Below are 6,631 nucleotides of genomic sequence, written 5' to 3'. Positions count from 1 at the left end.
AACAGTCCAAGATGATGTCATAAAACATGACCTAATTCCCACGGAAGATACTCGTACATTTTCCTTCAATTTGGCTGCAATTGAAAGAACAGAGCTCTGTCTTCTTTATTCCACGCTGACGAGAGCTGTGTGTATCATATTCGGAAGGATCTCTGCAGCTGAAACTCAAGCCCCTCTCCCCCATGTTCTGCTGTTCTGAAACATGCACATCCCCAGACATGAGACTATGGTCTTTAGCTCAGGAATCGTATATCTTAATATACTGAAACCCTACACTACAAGGACATTCAATAAAAATGCAATCTATATTTTTGAAACTAGTTCCACTACGACATGTTTTTTGCCACCCAAGATACTTGCATTACGTATGAAATTTAAAAAAAAATTGTAATACATTCTGGAGGATGTGGCACAGATGAATGCGTATATATTAAGCACTAGGGCATAATAACACAAAAAAATGATATATTTATGAATATCTGCGATGTGTAGCTTTATGCATTAAACTATCTGCATGTGCGGTGTAAAGATAATAAAAGAATCTATAGTAATGTAAAAGGGTATAACTGTCCCCTATTATACTACAGCCTGATGGGGCTGGGAGCTGTACCAGCCCCGCCCCTCCACCCAGAGTCACTTTCTCTTTAAAAAAGCCACTGCCTATAGCACAGTTGCTGGATGACAGTTGTTATAGATGCTGCCCTGGCCGGCTGTCCAAGGCCAGGCTGGCTATGTCCCTCCACACACCTGTTCACTGTGCCCCCCAGGCTGTCTGTCCCCCCCATCCAAACCCCCTGCCCCCAATCACCACCCGCCCACTCTACACTGAGCCTGCACCCCCCGCCCAACACCCACCGTGTTTACAGACCTGACTCTCTAACTCCACTGCCTTTAGGGTTTGAAACATGCCCTTATCTTTGTCTTTAAAAACCCAGCCATTAAACAGGAAGGTGCTCATTTTTGATTAACTGCTTGCTTGCTTCTCGAAAGCATTTCCTTTTCATTGACATGACAACAGTTGACACTCTTCTTTCAGCTAAATTTGTCCTTTTGTAATGTGTAATGACCAGTGAAAAGTTTTATGAGTGGAAAAGTAAGCTTGAGCTCTGACCCCAACAATCAGTCCTTAGCTCAGATGGATGAGCGGTGTGAGGTCGTCACATCCTCTCATTGCTGACAGGAATGTAATAAATATGGCCGCCAAGCACTGGAGGTCAGTTTTACCTCCTTATATAAGACATGCCTCGTATGTCATCATGGCAGAACATTAGATCATTTGTTGTCCTTCAGTCACCCCAGGTCATAATTGGGGAAGTATATTATGTAACAGGCAAATAGCTGCATGGGATTTAGTTCATTTTTAAATCTGAGAAAGGACAAAAAAACAGAACACAGGCAGGACAGAATACACACCAGCAGGAATGCAGGCAGAAACACACAACGCACAAGCAGGACCGAAGCAGGCAGAATACATACATTCAGAAATGAACACAAATAGGAAACAAACACAAGGAACCAGCACCTGAGTCAAGGGGACAAATAACTTAAATAGACAGGGGGTAACAAGACACAGGTGAACTCAAAAAACAATCAAACCAGAAAAGGAGGGGATAACAAGACACAGGTGGGAACAATGATAGAATAACGAGACAATAATGGAAAACAATAATACAATTAACAGGGGAGAGCAGGTCACAAAACAGAAGTGCCGCCATCTGGCGGCCCAACAAGGGAAACACAGACAGGAAAACACAGAATCATGACAAAAATTTTCCAGCACAGTTCTCCCAGTTTTTACCTGTTATTTAACTGTCATTAAACACCTGAGTTTAAAGGCACGCATGAGCATATAAAAACACTTGGTAACCATAGCGATGATTTAAACATCAACAGATACATGCTACAGTAGATCTCAGCCTCAGCCACTTCAAACATCAGCTTTCTTTCCCCAGTCCTCACTTTCATATTTGCTTCCTGCAGAGAATCACAGCCAATCAAAATCCCCCCTCTGCCAGTTAAAAAAGAAAGTGGCAGTTAAACCTAAGAAGCCCTACTTTTCACAGACCACAAATGAAAACAAATCTCCAGAACGTGTGATAGAACCAGGAGACATAATTACTGTATCTCTGTGAGTCAACAGAACACTGCAGTTAACCCTTGTGTTCTGTGTACTGTTCATTAGAACCTGTGAAACTGTTAACCTGTCTTAAATATACCAGGGACATTATTATGGTTTTAAAATATAGCAATAAGTAAAAATACTCAATCTACAGTATATTATTTTTATCTGAATTTCAAACAATATAAACAATGTATATGGTTAATAGTTGCCTTCTACCTGCGCTAGATCACATTCAACAATTCATTTTCATGCAGTTTAATACTGTTATTTATTGTTTTTAAATGATATTTTCAATAATTTTTCACCTTCATCTTATTATATTCAAAGACACCATCTAGGCAAAAAGACAAATACAGATGATGAACAGCAAATACAAACACAAAACAAGAACCAAATTTAGACTGGTTTAGTCACTGGTGATGAAATGCATCTCTTAAAAGTATCATTCCTCTTTTACTGAAAGTTTAAAATGGGTCAGTTCGACCCAAACCAAACAGAGGGCTTAACATGGTTTCCAACCAAAGCCTTACTTGACTCCAAATGCATTTCAGACAGTGTCAAAGGTTACATTCCTTGTCTGAATAAGTGATTGATGTTTTTATGAAAAGAAATAAGAGGAATAGCTTTTCCCCAGTGTTTAGCCAGGCACACAGACTGAAGGGGGACGTGCACTTTAGGAGCACTTCCGGCTGACTGATGATGTCACGGCATGGGGGCCGGAGGTTTTTGTTAAAGCAGACTTTGGTTGGCAGGACTGATGGAGTAACTGCGCCCTTTCAGATCTCCTTTCTGATCGATTACGGCCTGAAACCGGTTTCAGATCACTCACAGCGGACATGGCTGGAGACTGAGCCCAGCACCGTGCAGTAAGAGGGCTTACTGCAGGGAAACGTGTACTCTGTTACATGACAGAAACGGACTGTGTCTCGCTCCATAACTTAATTTCCTGGACATTTATATTAATTTCTCCTCGTGACGCGGGGGCTCATCAATGGGTGCACTGTTCAGGAGCTGCGCCTTTTGTAGCTGAATTAGCTGCTCTCTGAGAAGCGGTTCTGCTCTATGAGGAGCGGTTCTGGGATCTGAGGAGTACCACACTGACACCGACACACTGACACTGACACGCCAACATGCTGACACCAACACACTGACACCGACATGCCAACATGCTGACACCAACACACTGACACCGACATGCCAACATGCTGACACCGACACACCAACACACTGACACCGACACACCAACATGCTGACACCGACACACCGACACACTGACACCGACTCACTAGCGCACTGACACCGACACACTGACACCGACACACCAACACACTGACACCGACATGCCAACATGCTGACACCGACACATCAACACACTGACACCGACTCACTAGCGCACTGACACCGACACACTGACACCGACACATCAACACACTGACACCGACTCACTAGCGCACTGACACCGACACACTGACACCGACACATCAACATGCTGACACCGACACATCAACACACTGACACCAACTCACTAGCGCACTGACACCGACACACTGACACCGACTCACTAGCACACTGACACCGACTCACTGACACCGACTCACTAGCACACTGACACCGACTCACTAGCACACTGACACCAATACACTGATACTGACACACTAACACTAACACCAACACACTGACATGCTAACACACTGACACTGACACACTGACACATTGACACTGTCAGGTATTATCAGCACTGACATGGGACACGACTATGCTGATATTAAGCCTGTAAGTAAGTGTGGTTTCATCTGAAACATATCAGGACTAAACACCCCCCACCCCACCCAATCAGAACGAGGATAGATATTGTATAACACAGAGCTGGAGACACTCAGAAAGTATATTAGCAGCTCTTATTTCTGTATTACCTCACCAGTGCACATAGACTTCCCTCAGCCCCGATAAGCTGAGCCCTCTCTCTCCCTCTCTCCCTCTCTCTCTCTCTCTCTCAGTGCTACAGGTGTGCAGACCTCACCTCTCTGGTATGTGCTTAGCTCCACTTTCTCAGCATTCTGAACACATTGTACAAACACAGCTACACTTAAATGAAGACGTATACCCAATGTGGTATCATATACTTATAAATACCAAGTTCTTTGTGCATGCCTATTGCATATAAATAGATTTTACTTTTTAAGTCGCTATGATTTCAATTGTTCAATGAGTGAATAATTGAAAAAATCACAACATTCCTCCTGTGGATTAGGCTGATGACACAATCACTGAGCCTCTGGGTATGGAGAGAAAAGGAAACTTGCTGTACTGGCTGGGGGGAGGTCAAAGCCTACATAGCTTAGCTAAAGAGACCCTATGCAGGTACATCAGGCTAAAGAGATGCTATGCAGGTACATCAGGCTAAAGAGATGCTATGCAGGTACCTAAGGCTAAAGAGATGCTATGCAGGTACCTAAGGGGCAAAGAGATGCTATGCAGGTACCTAAGGGGCAAAGAGATGCTATGCAGGTACCTAAGGCTAAAGAGATGCTATGCAGGTACCTAAGGCTAACGAGATGCTATGCAGGTACCTAAGGCTAACGAGATGCTATGCAGGTACCTAAGGGGCAAAGAGATGCTATGCAGGTACCTAAGGCTAAAGAGATGCTATGCCAATGCATAAGGTTAGAGAGATTCTATGCAGGTGCATAAAGCTAAAGGCACACTCTGCAGGTACATAAGAGTCCTCTACTAAAGATCTCAGGCCCTGTGTCATTCATAAAGCCTGCTCCTCAGTCAAACGTTCACTATCTCCAAAAGTCCGTACCTCAAATCCATCAAACAGAAATATGACAAATCAAAAATACCTCCAATAAAAATTGAATTCAAAGATTGGGATTTTATCCTATATTGCTTGGGGATACTAATTACACAACATTTCAAAGTAAAAGCAAGTCCTCCTCGCCAATGTGTTAGTGATCAAAACAATGTTGAATTTATAACAATGCTGTCTATCTCAGCCAGATCTGAATTTAGCTTCAAGAATGCTTAATGCCATGATGTCATACTTAACGGTGGGATGATTCCAATGGTTACACCTGAAAGAGCACCATGTTTACATGATCTAGTGCATCATGAGAGCTGCAGGCTCCCTGCTGGTACTGTGGCCAGTGGTGGAAAATCCAGGCACAAGATGCAATGTAAAAAGGTTGTGCAAGTCGCTCAGGATAAGAGCGTCTACTAAATACCTGTAATGTAATGTAATGTAATTTAATGTACAGAAAGTAAAAGTCTTCTCCAACATTTTGTTAGCCAGGAGGTATAACTAATTAGTGAAGTGAGCTGTCAGAGTGGAAGAAACACATGGCAGGATTTTTACTTTCTTACTCCTGGACTTTCCACCTCTTGTACTGTGGCTGGGTCGGGCTGTGGTTTAAGAGGACACACTCAAGTGTGGCTGGGTCGGGCTGTGGTTTAAGAGGACACACTCAAGTGTGGCTGGGTCATGCTGTAGTTTAAGAGGACCCACTCATGTGTGGTTGGGTCATGCTGTAGTTTAAGAGGACACACTCCAGTGTGGCTGGGTCAGGCAGTGGTTGAAGAGGACCCACTCATGTGTGGCTGGTTTGGGCTGTGGTTTAAGAGGACCCACTCGTGTGGCTGGGTCAGGCTGTGGTTTAAGAGGACCCACTCGTGTGTGGCTGGGCCAGGCTGTGGTTTAAGAGGACCCATTCGTGTGTGACTGGTTTGGGCTGTGGTTTAAAAGGACCCATTACACTGTGGATGTGTCCTCACTTAAGGGCTACACAGCAGCCTACTCAAATGGATTAAAAGCCTGACATATGCACAGCACACTGTGACCAGGCACACGTGGGAGGTGCTACAGTGGCCTAAACCAAAATCCTGGGACAGGACACCTGGTTTGAATCTAGCGCATTGCCAAACTTCAAAAACCTGGGCCAATCTGCTAGGCATGCTCCTCATTAAATGTTAGCTCAGAAAGGGCCAGAACAGATTTCCTACCTTTTCTGTTAAATAAACACATAAAGTGGTTGTGATTGCTTAAAATTTTAGTTTTCTTATCGGAGCTTAAAGGACACGGTATACACACTCCTATCTATGCTCTAGCGGCACATTTTTTCTGTGTTCATACAGTTGAACCTGATTTGTTGCAATAAATCCTTTTGTCATTGTCTCCATTCCAGAACTCAGACTCAGGCATGTAATCAGGATAACAAGGGTTACAGTAATACACAGTCAGAATAGCTCTGGAAAATACTCTACTTCGGCTCTATAACTACAGTCCATTAATCTGTGTCCCATTAGGAAGATACTAATTCCTGCAGTAATGATGATTAACTGTCATAATCATCTCAGGCCTCCATGCCACTTCCCTCTGTTCTTCAGTCCTAATGGAAGAAGCCGTCCATCAGGAGATATGGAAGCTTTGGTCATGTTTGTACAGTGAGGGTCATGTTGTTTCTGGAACACTGGCATTCACAGAATATGAAAAGATAGAAGACAGTGATG

Source organism: Anguilla anguilla, chromosome 18 (genome assembly GCF_013347855.1).
Source record: "Anguilla anguilla isolate fAngAng1 chromosome 18, fAngAng1.pri, whole genome shotgun sequence".
Lineage (NCBI taxonomy): Eukaryota > Metazoa > Chordata > Actinopteri > Anguilliformes > Anguillidae > Anguilla > Anguilla anguilla.
Note: the sequence above shows the minus strand (reverse complement) of the source record.